The sequence below is a fragment of the Cupressus sempervirens genome, chromosome 8 (genome assembly GCF_028749045.1).
Source record: "Cupressus sempervirens isolate cs-2001-9-10 chromosome 8, ASM2874904v1, whole genome shotgun sequence".
Classification (NCBI taxonomy): domain Eukaryota; kingdom Viridiplantae; phylum Streptophyta; class Pinopsida; order Cupressales; family Cupressaceae; genus Cupressus; species Cupressus sempervirens.
Window position 1 is genome coordinate 721,459,065 of NC_143125.1, and position 17,826 is coordinate 721,476,890.

Sequence of the window (17,826 nt, forward strand, 5' to 3'; positions counted from 1 at the left end):
GCCAAAAACATGACACAAAGTTTTTTTTTTTAAATTCCAAAACCCATGTGCGCTATATCGCATGTGTGTGTGTGTTCAAGAATTTTGCCACCTACCTCCTCATCATCAAATATCAAGATTAGGATCACATAGTATGTTTTCTACTCTTTTTTTTGCATTGTTTTATATGTTTTTGCATTGTTTTGTAAGTTTTTACATTGTTTTGTAGGTTTTTTCCAATTTTGCTTTAAATTTGTTCATTTATTTAGATTGTAATTGGTTTCTTATTAGGAAATGTGAATAATGAACTGCCAAATCCCTAGTTGAATCAACAAAATCAAAATGAAAACCCTCCACAAGATCCAAATCAAAACCCTCCATAAGATGAAAATTAAAACCATACACAAGAAGAGCAAGAAATTTCACAACCTACACTGATTGGAAGACCTCCTCCTAGCATCCAAGACAACATAATGAATAAAATAGAAAGAGGGAAAAAGGAATTAGAAGCACTCATTGGTAGGTTGAAAGCTAGTGGACAAACCAATCCGATGAGAGCACAATTGGCATCCTCCCTTGAGTCCATTATGACCCATGTAGCTTTTGTTAGTGGTCATTTGGATATTTGGCATGTTAAGAGGGATGAACAAAGAAGATATTATGCAAACAAATTATCATATCAAGATGTAAGAAAAAAGGAAATAGAAAAAGGTACCATTTTTGCATTGTTTAAAAAGCCTAGAGAACAAGATACTATTAAACATACAACTGAAAGGTTTCCCATCTATTGGTGCATACATGGTGGTATTAGAAATAACTTTTGGGATAGATGGTGGATGATCTTTGATGCCCCTTCCTACAATAATCACGAGGTTCCAATGTATTTCTTAAAGAAATTGTATTATGAATTTGTCCTTGGGGAGATCCCCAATTATTTTGATATATTAGAATCTTAGAGTAGAGGTGGGGGGTCATCAATTGAGATGTCGAGGGCACGTCATGACCCTAATGTAGTTAGGCAACCTGTTGTCAAGCCACAGGGTGAGCATGTGATTATTTCTTTAGTTGTGAAGGAACATGTAGAGACCAGCACTCTAAGGACTATTAATGCTTTGACGCATACCCTCATTCATTGCACTAGTCCATTAGTTGAGGAGGAGCCTTCTATGCATCACGGTCACATGTGCACATCATGTGGATCCTTATACACATTTGGCAGTCATGTTGGAGACAGTATGGATGATGGGCTAGTCACTTATGAGTTCTTGAGTGACACATTTGGCATTGACACACAAGTAAATTACAATTATAATAAACTAATTTGATCACATTTCATATGTATAGTGAATGACTAATTAATTAGCATGTTTTGACATTGTTCAAAATTAAGGGTAAGAGTGTTGTTGGCCCTAGTTCAAATTCCCTGGCCCCATTTTTTGTCTCGTCAATGAGTTGAGAGGTATGTATCAATTTAATAATTTAAATTAATACATATGTTTATTAAGTAATCATATGAAGGATTGACAAAAAAATATTTATGCATGTGCATTAGTTCTCTATTGGACCATCGACATTCACAAGAGACTTTGAGCCTAGGCATGATATGAACTTCGTAGAGGTACATTCGTTTCATGTTAATTTAACTCATTTTATTATATTGTTTCATGTTTCATGTTACATGTAAATTATATTATATGACATGCAGCTAGTGACATTTGAGACTCCTCATCTTCGCTAGTCCATCAATCATGGACTTGTTGTAGCGATGGCTAGTTCAGAGCCATTGACCAAGGTATGAAAGAATTTTCTTGGTTTTAGTTGTTGTTTATAATAGTTAGTGTTGAAATTTCAAATGTTATTTATAAGTGATTATATTGATTGAATTGTTGTAGAGCCTTATTACACCCGATCATCCATGAGCCTTTGAGGTGGACGTACAGAGTGACTATTTACTGGCAATAAGAAAATAATTAATTTTGTGTGTACATTTATTTGATTTCAATGTATAATAATTATTAATTCATATCTACTTTGTTTGTATAAGCTCAAGTTAGAGAAGAGCCTAAGCAAGAGGACGAGCGAGCGTGTGAGGAAGACCCCATTATCCCCATTATCTCCCTCCACACGACGACTAAAGACCTCTAGGGATTTGTTTCCTTCCCCTCATGGGAAGGAGAATATATAGTTGATAGACCCACATGCATAGGAATTAGTGGACATATATGTTGGATTTTATGTTAGTGGACATATTTGATATACATTTGATGTATATATGACATTTTATATTTGATCTATGACATATATTTGATGCATGACATTATTGGTTAATATATGATATATTTTTTCATGTATGACATTATTGGTTATCACAATATATTATATGTTTGTTAATGTATGACGTTTTTGGTTATCATAATATATTATATGCTCGTTCATGTATGACATTATTGGTTATCATAATATATATCTTGCTTTTTATGTTTATGTTTTAAGTACATTGAACATGTATTTTATTTTAATGTAATCTGCATCCAAAATGGTGCAGAGTGCTCATACCAAAAGCTAGTGGATTCTCAACAAGAACACTTTTAAGGAAAACTACCTTTCCTAGCTTCCTAAGTGTCTTCAAAGACTCTTTCCAACTTGGTTACAACATTGAACAAACTTCTACCCAACTTCAAAAAACTACTTGATCACTTTCCCTATTCAAGACTTGGGAAACAATTAGGGAAAAATGAGTAAATTTGAGAAATGGATCATAATCAACTTCTTGCTTCAAACTAACACCTTAGACACTTCAAGGAACACGTAATAAATATCTGAAAAAATTCAGTCTCTCATCTATTCTATCCTTCCAAGAGATTCTTCAACATCCTATGTGTGAAAACAATCTTCCAACATCCTATGACTGTATTTTATTTGCAACAACATGTAATTTGCTGATATTTAGACAACTCTTCACAAAGGAAAGTGATTATGTTTCAAACCTATGAAATGGCTATTAAGACAACCAAAAAGATCCTTAACATCTTCCACTAACTCCATTCAGTGATAGCATGTAGTTAAAGTGGTGTTTCATTTTGACAAAGTAAGAGTTTGCTATTGCAAATAGGAAGTAATGATATTTGACAATAACTCAATGATCCTATATACAAGTTTAACATCAACAATGATTCCTTACTATATAAAAAAAAACTTAATAATCACCAACACCTTATGAATCCTCTAAATTCATACAGGGTATTTTCATCATTTGAAATCCATTCCAACCAAGTACTAGTTGGTTTGATTGGTTACAAGGTTAATTTCAACATTTTCCAAAAAATTGCTAAAATTGCTAAAAAGTTGTCAACAACTTTTATTGCAAAATGCAATTTTTGCACTAACTCTTCCTAGAACTTAACCAAGTGGTTTTTGGTAACACATATGCTCAATAGGATGGGAGGAGCTTGGGGCTAGGGTTTACTTGACCATCTAGAGCTAACAAAATAGACAATTCGATCCCATGAAAAATGGTAAGGGAGATTTGGTAGTTGGCAACTTTGTACTAGCCAACACTACAAGTTTCAACATCACCGAGATGGAGTCACAAAATCAAAATGGAATAATATCTACAAAAAGCAAGAGACATTATTGTAGGTCTCCACAACATGGTCCTATAGCACCTAGAATCACATTAATACCTTGCACGAGCTCCGAGATATGCCCTGTCAAAGATTGTTGCCCTATGACATTTAGTGACTCTTAGGGATGATTTAGTTCAGCGTTCTCAAGAACGTTCGAGCACTCAACGAGATGGGAGGAGCTTAAGGATAGGGTTTACTTAGCCATCTAGAGCTAACAGAATAGACAATTTGATCCCATGAGGAATAGTGAGGGAGATTCGGTAGTTGACAACTTTGTATTGGCCAACACTACAAGTTTTAGCATCACCTAAGATGGGGTCGCAAAATAAAAAAGGAATAAGATCTCCAAAAAGTGAGAGAGGTTATTGTAGGTCTTTACAACACAGTCCTATAGACCTATAATTGCATCCATATCTCACATGAGCTTCGAGATATGCCCTGTCAAAAATTGCTACCCTATGGCATTTAGTGATTATTAGGGACAATTTAGTTTGGCATGCTCAAGAACATTCAAGTGCTTAATAGGATGGGAGGATCTTGGGGCTATGATTTATCTGGTCATCTAGAGCTAACAAAATAGATAGTTAGATCTCACGAGGAACGATGAGGGAGATTCGACAGTTGACAACTTTGTACTGGCCAACACTACAAGTTCCAGCATCACTCAAGATGGGGTTGCAAAATGAAAATGGAATAAGATCTCCAAAAAAAGAGAGAGAATTTATTGTAGGTATCCCCAACATGGTCCTATAGCACCTAGAATCACATCCATACCTTGCACGAGCTCTAAGATATGCCCCGTCAAAGATTGTTGCCCTATGGCATTTAGTGACTCTTAGGGATGATTCAGTTCAGTGTGCCCGAGAACGTTCGAGTGCTCAATAGGATGGGAGGAGCCTAGGGCTAGGGTTTACCTAGCCACCTAGAGTTAACAAAACAAATAGTTCTATCCCACAAGGAACAGTGAGGGAGATTCGACAGTTGGCAACTTTGTACTGGCCAACATTACAAGTTTCAGCATCACCCGAGATGGGGTCGCAAAATCGAAACAAAATAAGATCTCCAAAAAGTGAGAGGTTATTGTAGGTCTCTACAACATGGTCTTATAGCACCTAGAATCACATCCATAGCTCGCATGAGCTTTGAAATATGCACTATCAAAAATTATTTCCATATTGCATTTAGTTATTCTTAGGGATGATTCAGTTCAATGTGCCTGAGAATGTTTGAGTGCTCAAAGGGATAGGAGGAGCTTAGGGCTAGGGTTTACCCAACCATCCAGAGCTAATGGAATAGACAGTTTGATCCCATAAGGAATGGTGAGGGAGATTCAATAGTTGGAAAATTTGTATTGGCCAACACTACAAGTTTTAGCATCACCTGAGATGGGGTAGTAAAATCAAAATATAATAATATCTCAAAAAAATGAGAGAAATTATTGTAGTTCTCCACAACATGGTCCTATAGCACCTAGAATTGCATCCATACCTTGCACAAGCTCTGAGATATGCCCCATCAAAGATTGTTGCCCTATGGTATTTGGTGACTCTTAGGGATGATTAGATTCGGCATGCCTGAGAACATTTGAGTGTTCAATGAGATGAGAGGAGCTTGGGGCTAGATTTTACGTGACCACCTAAAGCTAATAGAATAGACAGTTTGATCTCATGAGGAATAGTGAGGGATATTTGATAGTTGGCAACTTTGTACTGGCCAACACTGCAAGTTTTAGCATTACCCAAGATGGGGTCACAAAATCAAAACAGAATAAGATCTCCAAAAAGAGAGAGAGGTTATTGTAGGTCTCTACAACATGGTCCTATAGCACCTAAAATCACATCCATACCTCACACAAGCTCTAGGATATGCCTCGTCAAAGATCTCTACCTATGGCATTTAGTGACTCTTAGGGACAATTCAGTTCGACATGCCCAAGAACATTCAAGTGCTCAATAGGATGGGAGGAGCTTGGGGCTAGGATTTACTTGGCCACCTGGAGCTAACAAAATAGACAATTTGATCCCACAAGGAATGATGATGTAGATTCAATAGTTGACAACTTTGTACTGGCCAACACTACAAGTTTCAACATCACCCGAGATGGCATCACAAAATCAAAATGGAATAAGATCTCAAAAAAGTGAGAAAGGCTATTGTAGGTCTCTACAGCATGGTTCTATAGAACCTAAAATTGCATCCATTCGTTGCAAAAGCTCTGAGACATGCCCCATCAAAGATAATTCCCTATGGCATTTAGTGACTCTTAGGGTCGATTCGGTTTAGCATGCCAGGGAATGTACGAGCACTTAGCAAGATTGGAGGAGCTTGGGGCTAAGGTTTACTTGACCACTCGAAGCTAACATAATAGAGTTTAATCCCATGAGGAATGGTGAGAGAGATTCGATATTTGGCAACTTTGTACTGGCCAACACTACAAGTTTTAGCATCACCCGAGATGGGGTTGCAAAATTAAAATGGAATAAGATCTCCAAAAAGTGAGAGAGGTTATTGTAGGTCCCCGCAACATGGTCCTATAACACCTAGAATTGCATCCATACCTCGTATGAGCTTTGAGATATGCCCCGTCAAAGATCACTACCCTATGGCATTTAGTGATTCTTAGGGACGATTTAGTTCAGCGTTCCCAAGAATGTTTGAGCACTCAACAAGATAGGAGGAGCTTGGGGCTAGGGTTTACCTAACCACCCAGAGCTAATAGAATAGATAGTTTGATTCCATGAGAAACAGTGAGGGAGATTTGGTAGTTAGCAACTTTGTACTAGCCAACACTACAAGTTTCAACATCATTCGAGATGGGGTCACAAAATTAAAATGGAATAAGGTCTCCAAAAAGTTAGAGAGGTTATTGTAGGTCTTTGTAGCATGGTCCTATAGCATCTAGAATTGCATCCATACCTTGCATGAGCTCTGAGATATGCCCTGTCAAAGATTTCCGCCCTATGGCATTTAGTGATTCTTAGGGATGATTTGATTTGGCATGCCCAAGAATGTTCAAGTGCTCAATGAGATGGGAAGAGCTTGGGGTTAGGGTTTACTTGGCCACCTAGAGATAACAGAATAGGTAGTTTGATCCCATGAGGAACAGTGAGGGAAATTCAACAGTTGGCAACTTTGTACTAGCTAACACTACAAGTTTCAGCATCACCTGAGATGGGGTCGGAAAATCAAAATAGAATAAGGTCTCCAAAAAGTGAGAGAGGTTATTGTAGGTCTCCACAACACAGTCTTATAAGACCTCAAATCCCATCCATACCTCACACAAGCTCTAAGATATGCCTCCTTAAAGATCACTACCCTATGGCATTTAGTGACTCTTAGGGACAATTCGGTTTAGCATGCTCAAGAATGTTCGAGCACTCAACAGGATAGGAGGAGCTTCGGCTTGGGTTTAGCCAACCACCTAAAGCTAACACAATAGACAGTTTGATCTTGAGATAGATATGACCAAGATATGTATGCCTAGGCCTCTTTGTGCAAGATATGAGCAAAAGTTTCTTATTAGGTAAAGTTGGGTCTTTTTGAGTTTTTGGTCAAGATAGCCCAAGATTATGTGTTTTCACTTGTTTTTTAATAGTTTAGAACCTTTTCCAAGTCCTACAAGTGGAATCTAGTGACTACTTTTTAATACAGTGACCAATAGTTGGCTTGACTCCCCATGCCTTCGCATTCCTATAGAGGAAAGCTTAATATATAGAGGAATATATATAGAGGAATTGTAGCTACATCTATTAAATATACAGAGGGAGATATAGAAAACCTGCTTAATAGAGAGATTAATCTGAGAGGAAAGGACATTCCAGAAGAAAATGGTTATCTTGGTTCCATCTAAGGTATGCCAATTACTTAGGATGAAGAGACAAAACCTATAGCTATTGGGAAAGAGTGTACATGTACATAGACACAAAATTTTTAGATAGGGAAGTAACAAGTGCAATATAATTATCCATAGATAAATGTGATGCGAAGCATCAAATTGGCTCATTAGTAGGAAAAGAATTTGGTCACACACTTCATTCCAACACCAAATTTTTTTTAATTAGAAATTCCTATTCATCAATGTCCTTGCATTTATAGGACTTGAGAAGCCAAGATACTTAAGCTGGGCATGTGATGGGGAAGCTTGGGACAAACTAGCTAGTCTATGCTCTTGATCCTTAACTGAATCTAAGTGTTCTTCTGACACCTCTAATGGTCTCTAGGATTCCTTCATAGTCAAGGGTCCCTAACCTACCCAAACTTACCCACCAAGTCAAGAATTCAAACTCCATAGAATTACAAGTTTGCTCTCTAGCAACCAACTCTCTACAAGCTTATAAGGGTCATTTATGGTTTTTCACCAACACAATATCTAATAGGGATTGTGAGGAGTTTTATAGAGGTTTTACAACCTATTCCACATGATAAAAGTGATAGTCAAGTTGGGTTGATACCCGATTGAATAGTTCCTTCATAAACAGGGCTACGAGAGGAGCCCCAATCAGGTTTCCTTGCAGATTTCTAGGGCTTTTACCAACTTTTCCTCAAGGTTTCATAAAATATGGTAATAAGAACAATTTTTGCCAATGACCAACCCTAAAGGATTTTTCGGGTCTTGAGCCACCAAAAAGTTGTACAATAATTATGCTAAAATTAAGGGTTTTCGAGTGTTCATTGTTGTCCTCACTTCTTAAATACCTTCCCAATCTTATCAAAACTTCTCCTACATAACATAACAGGTCTTCTAATACTCCTCTTGAATTCCTCTAAAGGGCTTAGCTTATAACCCAATCCTCTATATTCTAGAACCAATTTATTGTTGTTCACTCCTAGCCGAATACTGTTGTATTTGCCTATGGCAAGCTCAAAAAAATGTTGCACGTGAATCTAAGGGCCCTGCACTTTTGTACAAAAAAAAGTGGCATCTGCACTTCAATATTCCAAGGTTCCATGGTTTTCCCACCACATAAACCAAAGATACAATCCCTAATTTACATGGTATGCCAAAACTAGCAACACAGTGTACAATTTGAAAAGAATTTTATAAAACACTATCAAAACTATAAGAATCTAAACTAATGCACACATATGAAGCCTAATACACTCTTAAACAATAATGCATTGAAAATTTACACAAAACTCCACTCTATTCACAAGAAATTAGTCATGAAAGTGACTGTTCCTCAAAGATTGTTGCATATAGCCTGCTTAGGGCTTTTTAGCCTCTTAGTAAAGTTGGAAAAACAACAAAAAAATGAAAAACATTGCTAAGTAACTTTTACTAGCAACTTTTTGTTCCTTGAGAAAATTTTTCTCATACATTTCCAATGACCATTATAGGTCCTCCTAAAGCACAAATGCGCTTAAAATCAAACCAAACACCTATCTTTAAGCTTCTAACCAATCAATGAACTCCTTATGCATTCATCAAAATATATTAATGATCTTTAAAAAACAACAAAAAGCTCATTTCCCTATCCCACCATCCCCTGTCCCCTACTCTCTCTCACTCTCTCTCCTCTCCCATCGCCTACTCTCTCCACTCTCTACTCTCCCATCCCCTACTCTCTCTTTGTCTCTCTCTTGCTCTCCCTCTCCCACCACCTATTCTCTCTCACTCTCTCTCTCTCCCCCATCCCCTACTCTCTATCTTATTCTCCCACCCCCTACTCTCTCTCTCTCTCTCTCTCTCTCTCTCTCTCTCTCTCTCTCTCTCTCTCTCTCTCTCCCCCATCCCCTACTCTCTCTCTCTCTCTCTCACACACACACACACACACACACACACACACACACACACACTGCCATCCCCCCTCTCTCTTTCACCCTTCATCTCCCACTCCCTCTCCCTCTCTCCCTCTCCCACTCTCTCTCCCATCCACTACTCTCTCTCTCTCACACAAACACACACTACCATCCCCCCTCTCTCTCCCTCTCCCTCTCCAACTCCCTCTCCCACCACCTACTCTCTCTCTCCTATCCCCTACTCTCTCTCTCTTACACACACTCCCATCCCCCCTCTCTCTCCCTCTCCCACTCCCTCTCCCACTACCTACTCACTCTCTCTCTCCCATCCCCTACTCTCTCTCTCATACACACACTCTTTCTCCCATCCCCTACTCTCTCTCTTACACACACTCCCACCCCCCCCTCTCTCTCCCTCTCTCCCTCTCCCACTCCCTATCCCACCACCTACTCTCTCTCTCTCTCTCTCTCTCTCTCTCCTATCCCATCCCCTAATCTCTCTCTATCTATCTCCCTCTTCCACTCCCTCACCCACCTCCCACTCTCTCTCTCTCTCTCTCTTGCATTGTCTAGACCTCTCCCATCCCCTAATCATCTCTCTCTCTCTCTCTTAGGCTAATCTCTCTTGCTCTCTCTCCTCTCCCATCCCCTACTCTCTCTAGATTGTACTCTTTCTCCTTTCCCATCCTCTACTCTCTCTCTCTATCTATCTCCCTCTCCTACTCCATTTCCCACTACCTATTCTCTCTCACTCTCTCTCCCATCCCCTACCCTCTCTCTCACTCTCCATCTTCCACTCCCTCTCCCACCACCTACTCTCTCTCACTCTCTCTCCCATCCCCTACTCTCTCTCACTCTCCCTCTCCCACTACTTACTCTATCTCTCACTCAATCTCCCTCTCCCACTAACTACTCTCTCCCCCCATCCCCTACTCTCTCTCTCTCTCTCACTCTCACTCTCTCCCTCTTTGCTCTCTCTCTCTCCCATCCCCTACTCTCACTCTCTCTCTCTCTCCCATCCCATACTCTCTCTCTACCACCCCCTACTCTCTCTCTCACTCTCACACTCTCTCCCATCCCCTACTCTCCCTCTTACACACACTCCCATCCCCCTCTCACTCTCCCTCTGCCACCCCCCTCTACCATCGCCTACTCTCTCTTATCCCCTATACCTCTCTTAGGCTATACTCTCTCTCCCCTCTCCCATATCCTACTCTCTCTCTTTCACACACACACACACACTCCCATCCTCTCTCTCTCTCTCTCTCTCTCTCTCTCTCTCTCTCTCTCTCTCTCTCTCTCTCTCTCTCTCTCCCCCCCCTCTCCCATCCACTATTATCTGTCTCTCTCACACACACACTCCCATACCCCCCCTCTCTCACTCTCCCTCTCCCACAGCCTAATCTCTCTCTCTCTCTCTCTCTCTCTCTCTCTCTCTCTCTCTCTCTCTCTCTCTCTCTCTCTCTCTCTCTCCCTCTCTCCCTCTCCCTCTCTACTCTCTCTCTCCCATCCCCTACTTCCACTCTCTCTCCTCTCTCTCCCTCTCTCTCCCATCCCCAAATCTCTCTCTCTTACACACACTCCCATCCCCCCTCTCTCTCCCTCTCCCACTCCCTCTCCCATTGCCTACTCTCTCTTTCTCTCTCCCATCCCCTACTCTATCTCTCTCTCTCTCTCTCACACACACACACACACACTCTCTCTCTCTCTCTCCCCCATCACCTACTCTCTCTTACACACACTCCCATCCCCCCTCTCTCTCCCCCTCTCTCCCTCTCCTACCACCTACTCTCTCTCACACTCTATCCCCTACTCTCTCTCTATCTCCCTCTCCCAATTCCTCTCTGATTGCCTACTCCCTCTCTCCTTGTTTGGACCTCTCCCATCCCCTAATATCTCTCTTAGGCTACTCTCTCTTGCTCTCTCTCCTCTCCCATCCCCTACTCTCCCTCTCACTCTCTCTCCTCTCCCATCCCCTACTCTCTCTATCTATCTCCCTCTCCCACTCCCTCTCCCACTGCCTACTCTCTCTCCCATCCCCTACTCTCTCTCTCTCTCTCTCCCTCTCCTACTCCCTCTCCCACCACCTACTCTCTCTCACTCTCTCCCCCATCCCCTACTCTCTTTCTCTCCCTCTCCCTCTCCCACTCCCTCTCCCACTACCTACTCTCTCTCTCACTCACTCTCCCTCTCCCACTCCCTCTCCCACCACCTACTCTCTCTCTCTCTCTGACTCTCTCTCTTTCCCATCTCACTCTATCTCTCCCATCCCCTACCCTCTCTCTCTCTCTTACACACACTCCCATCCCCCCTCTCTCTCCCTCTCCCACCCCCTCTACCACTGCCTACTCTCTTTCTCATGCACTCTCTCTCCCATCCCCTACTCTCTCTCTTTGGCTACTCCCTCTCCCCTCTCCCATTCCCTATTCTCTCTCTTTCACACACACACTCCCACCCCCTCTCTTTCTCTCTCCTCTCCCATCCCCTACTCTCTCTCAAACACACTCCCATCCCCCTCTCTCTCTTTTGGTCTCCCTCTCGCACTCCCTCTCCCACCACCTAATCTCTCTCTCTCTCTCTCTCTCTCTCTCTCTCTCTCTCTCTCTCTCTCTCTCTCTCTCTCTCTCTCTCTCTCTCTCCCCCATCCCCTACTCTCACTCTCTCTCTCCCAACTCCTACTCTCACTCTCTCTCCCATCTCCTAACTCTCTCTACTACCCCCTACTCTTTCTCTCTCACACTTCCTCTCTCCCATCCCCTACTCTCTCTCTCTCTCAAACACACACACATACACACACTCCCATACTGTTGGGCCCACTTGCCGTTGCACCAAAAGCCATGACTGTTAGTGAACATGGAACACCACATAATTAACCACCTGTGGGCAGGGGAGCGTGTCGCATCACCCAACAATCTCCCCCTCGACGTGCATACCAGGTGCTTACGCGGGTCGGGAAAGCACCGGGGAGATTTGAACCCATGACCAAGCCAAAACCAGGCTTTGATACCAATTTTAGGGCCCATTTACCATTGCACCAAAAGCCATGACTGTTAGTGAACATGGAACACCACATAATTAACCACCTGTGGGCAGGGGAGCGCATCGCATTACCCAACACATACCTCCTCTCCTCTCTCTCTCTCACTCTCACTCTCCCACTCCCTCTCCCACCACCTACTCTCTCTTTCTCTCACTCTCTCCCCCCCATCCCCTAGTCTCTCTCTCTCATTATCCCACCTCCTACTCTCTCTCCCATCCCCTACTCTTTCTCTCTCCCACCCCTACTCTCTCTCTCTTATCCCCTCTCTCTTTTGCTCTCCCTCTCCCACTGCCTACTCTCTCTCCCATCTACTACTCTCTCTCTCTCTCTCTCTCTCTCTCTCTCTCCCATTCCCTCTCTCTCCCTCTCCCTCTCCCTCTCCCTCTCCCTCTCCCACTGCCTCTTCTCTCTCCCTCTCTCCCATCCCCTACTCTCTTTCACCCCCTACTATCTCTCACTCTCTCTCTACCTCTCTACTCTCTCTCTCCCTCTCCTATCCCCTACTCTCACTCTCTCTCCCATCCCCTACTCTCTCTCTCTCTCTCCCATCCCTTACTTTCTCTCTGCCACCCCCTACTCTCTCTCACACACACTCCCATCCCCCTCTCTCTATCTCCCTACTCTCTCTCTCTCTCTCTCTCTCTCTCTCTCTCTCTCCCATCCCCTACTCTCCCCCCCCTACTCTATTTCTCTTTCTCTCCCATCCCCTACTCTCTCTCTCTCTCTCTCTCTCCCATCCCCTACTCTCTTTCTCTCTCGCATCCCCTACTTTCTCTCTCTCCCCCATCCCCTAGTCTCTCTCTCCCTCCCTCCCCCATCCCCTACTCTCTCTTTCTCTCCCATCCCCTACTCCCTCTTTCTCTCTCTCTATCCCTCTCTCCCTATCCTACCTTCTCTGATCCCCTAATCTCTCTCTCTCTCTCTCTCCCTCCCTCCCTCTCTCCCTATCCCAACTCCTACTCTCTTCCCATCTTCTAATATCTCTCATTTTCTACCCTCTTTTCCTCTCTCCTTCCCTCTCTATTGAAATTTAGGTCTTAATAGTGCATGCGCACTAAAGTGTGTACATGCTATTAAGACCCAAATTTAAGAAAGCTTTAAATGACATGTGTGTGCTATAGCACACATGCACTATTTAAAGCTTTGTATTCTACCAAGCCTAAGGCTTGGTTTTTCCTTGGGGATCTAACCCAAAGATTTGGAGTCTCTAAACTGGTCTGAGACATATTTTGCCGCAAACATACAAAAAAAGATAAATTTTCTTGTGTGCTCTCCTTCAAGTTTCCTCGTGGTTGAGCATCAATAAAATCATGTTACATGACATTGTAGGTCTTTGTGTTAGCTAAATAACCATATCGTTTATTTTTTATTTGAACTATTTCAAGCCTTTCAACTATAATTTATTTTGAATGTATGTCCATTTTTTGTCAAAAACTAACCTATACTAATTGGGCTATAGATTTTAGCTTGTTCATCTAATTTCACAACAACTTAGTTTTTTAGAAACTAGACTCCATTCTACACACTTTGAAAAAAATAAGTTTTGATTTTAGATTAGTTTTCAATCATTTCTAGGGGGAGCACACATATTTTACATTTTTGGGATGTATTCAATTAAAAAATTCATAAAAAAAATACACATTATAAAATTACCCAAAAAATATGGGATAAACTACACAGTGTTAGGTAACTTTTGACTAGAGCGATTAAAGAATTTTAAAAAAAAGTTAAAATTTTGGGGGGCCACACTTTTTACTGTGTTATGTTTTTTCTAAATAAACAATACCACTTTCTATGGCCCCCTTTTTTGAGTACCTAAAACTAAACCATTTAAAAAAAAATTTAGTAGTTTAGAAACTAGATTCAAAGGACTACTACTTTTGTTTTTGTCATATCTTAAAATTTTCAGCATAACTATCTTCAAATTATTGTTGAAGATCATAAATTAATGATTTTAGAAAAAAAGGTGTCCACTTATACCCCCCTTTTGGCACCACAACTTGGTGCACTTACCCTCCTTCACCAAGCTTTCTTCTAACTTCAATGATTTGGAAATGGTAAGTTTGCATCCTTGCCTTTGTTCAAACTAATTTAAATATTTGGTCATTCATTAACGATCCATCTTCCTAGTGATGTGGACATTTTATTGAGGCTTACATTATTGACATGCCATCCAACCTTTTATTGAGTCTAATACATTCAATGATGTTGAGGTGAGGTCCTATGTGGCTTCCACCTAATCATTTTGAGGTTTCATTTTTTATCATTGAGATTTATTTTGAGTCTCAGTGATTCAACAATGGTATAGATGCATACACTAGGATTATAAAAGAAACTTATTTGTGTGATGAAGCTTGTTTAAAGCCTTGTCAGTTCAAAGATTCCTATGTTGAGATCCCACCTATTACTTTTTAGTGCTTATGTGGTAAGTAAAAAAAAGAATGATGTGAAACCTAATAGAATTCCAAGTGTATGATAGCTTAAATAAAGTGTGATTATTGATCAAATTTATAATGTTACAGGAGAAAAAAGTATGTTCTATCAATTCATTGGTGGCTTGTGTGGACAAACTGACAAATACAAGTGGGGTTATGTCTTCTTTACTAAAGATTTTTCTAAATCTATTGAAAACTAGGTCTAATGCCATGATTGTAGTCCTAAAGCTTGTGGATATCATCCCCACCCTAATTTTACTTTCTATTTGGAAGGTTTCTGGGTCACCAAATCTTGTGTGTTCAAGTGTTATGTATGTTTTCATATTTTCAGTTTCTCATGCATGCAGTTAGATCAGAATTCACATAAAAGATCAATTGATAATTGGGACCAAATTTTTAAGAGTTACTAATCACCCCTCTCCTCTCAATAACTTAGCCTATCATAATATTTCCATCAATTGGTATCAGATCCTTTTTGGTTCTTAGAGAAAAGTTTAACAGCTTGAGCAAAGATCAAAGACCATGGAGATATTCAGACTTGACAAGGCTATTGACAATGAGAAGCTAGGTTTGGAAATGACTATTGCCCAACTCAAGAAAGCAAAGGTACAACTCTCTCAATCCCTAAAAAGAAGAAAAGATCTTGCAATTCAAATGAATGATCATCTCTACATTGAAGAAAGAATTAAAGACCTTCATTTAACAAGCAGCTCAAATGAAGCCAATGAAGCAATCAAAGAACTATTAGAAAAGAATAATTCACTACAAGAAGAAGTAAGAAAACTAAGAAGAGAGCAAGAAATTTAGTTAGTAAGGCTATGTGAAGTATGGAAGAAAAAAATAAGATAAAATAAGAACTAGAAGGAAAAGATAATGAGATTCAACATCTATCCCTTCAGCAGACTTACTTCATTAATCAACTCACCAATGCAAATGAAGAAATCATGAATCTAAGATCAGAAAATGAAAGATTGCAGAATGATCTAAACTGTGAAAGGAAACCCAATGAAAGAATGATGAAATCCTAAGCAAACATGAATTAGCTGAATGAAAAAAGTCTTCATAGACAAAAAGGAAAAGCAGGAATTGGATATAAAGAAGAAGTTGAATCTTCCGAGCAAGGAGCTCAAAAGAATCAATGACCTACTTGAAATCACTGTGGTAAGATAGGTCATACATCAAACAAATGTTGGAGCAATGGAAAAGGAAAATTCAATAGAAAATGTTAAAATTGCAATCAACATGGCCACAAGGCTAATGAATGCAAAGAGAAACCAAGATTTGAAGGCAAATGTCACAAATGTAACAAACATGGAAACAAGTCATTAGAATGCAAAACTAAGATGCTAAATCTAGCAGAACAAATTGTGAAAGGTATATTTGGTTGGGACTACAACACCTGGTGCAAATGTCATTACTGTGGAGAATTTGGACACATTGGAATGCATTGTGTAAAGCATCATATGAGGAAAATAGATACTACTAAAACATGTTTCATTTGTACAAAACTTGGTCATCTTGCCAAGAACTATATGAATATTGGAAGGATAGAAGATGAAAAGAAGGCAAAAGCTAATAACATCATAAAAAAAATGAGCTAGCAATGGGTTCCAAATTTTACTAAGAATGAAAGTCCGAGAAATGATGATCAAGTCACTCAAGAATTGGATGACTCCACCATTTCCACTTGATTTATCAAAGGAGAACTGGAATTAGGCTACTAAAAAAATCATCAACTATCAATTCTAGTTAGTAGAATAAAAGATCTAAATCAACATTCAAGATGCAAAAAGGATCACTAAGTAAAAGTTAGAAGTTATTAGTGAGTAAGCTTGGGTTATAGTTTTACCAAGCAAGGCCATGTCGCAAACTCTACCAAGCAAGGTTGGGAGTAATTGAAGTATGTGTGATTACTGAGTCATGAAGACTTCATTGAGTATTCAATAAAAGGAAGTGGATGAAAGTCTATCAATTTGGTCTAACATTCATACTAAGCATTTATGGTGAAATTTGATAGAAGGAATGAAATCGAAGTCATTTTTCACTGTGAATTTTCAAGAGCTATTTGCATAGAGTGATCTTCAAAAGCATTCAAACGATTTGAGAAAATTGTTACCAAATTTTTTTGAATTCTCTCAAACCCTAGTGAGTGAAGATGACAACTACTAGCAGCAAAGCAAAATGAGGTTCAAACATGTTGGTTGGTGGTATAGAATGGAAAGCACCAGATTTTAAGCTAACACCTACCATTGCAAAAACCCTAGATCTAAGTGGAGTGTAGTCTCAAATCCCCCCTAAGGTACTTTTGATTAATAATATTTTTTTGTATTTCAAATGTGCTATACAAGATATAGAAACACTAGAAATGGATGAATGTTTAAAGGAGTTATACGTTGAAGGTGTGTTGAAACCTGAGCATCAACATCTTGAGGCAAAAGGTTTAACACATATTCCTCACATGCCATGAAATTTCCAAGTGAAATGGATTAGGTTTATCCTCAGTTGTGTGCATAATGGTCAGTTGTGGTTGAAGCAACCAATTTTGATCACAAAGAACATGATCCATAGGATCACTAGTCTCCCAATATTGGTAAAGGCAAAAACAACTAAAACCCTACGTCAGTTTGAACTGGAGAAGAAAACCCTAGCCAAGTGGGATGGAAGGGGCATGAAGATAAGTAGTTTAACTAACATGAAATTGAAGTTCAAGATTCATGTCATTGCACATAAGATCTATAGTTTGAGTAGATTGAATAGTGTGTCATGTGAAGTAGTTGATTTGGCTTACAAGGTAGTCAAGAACAACCTATCTCTTGACCTTGCCGAGTTACTGTTGAATCAATTCAACAAAAACATGGAGAGCATCACGACCTCAAAGAAAAATCCATGTAAGTTTGGATCACATTTGACATGTTTATTCTTTTATGTTCAAAAGTTCTTTCCATCAAAAGGTACTATTGTTTGGAGGAAAGATGTGCCAGTACTCTATCAAATTAATGACTACATT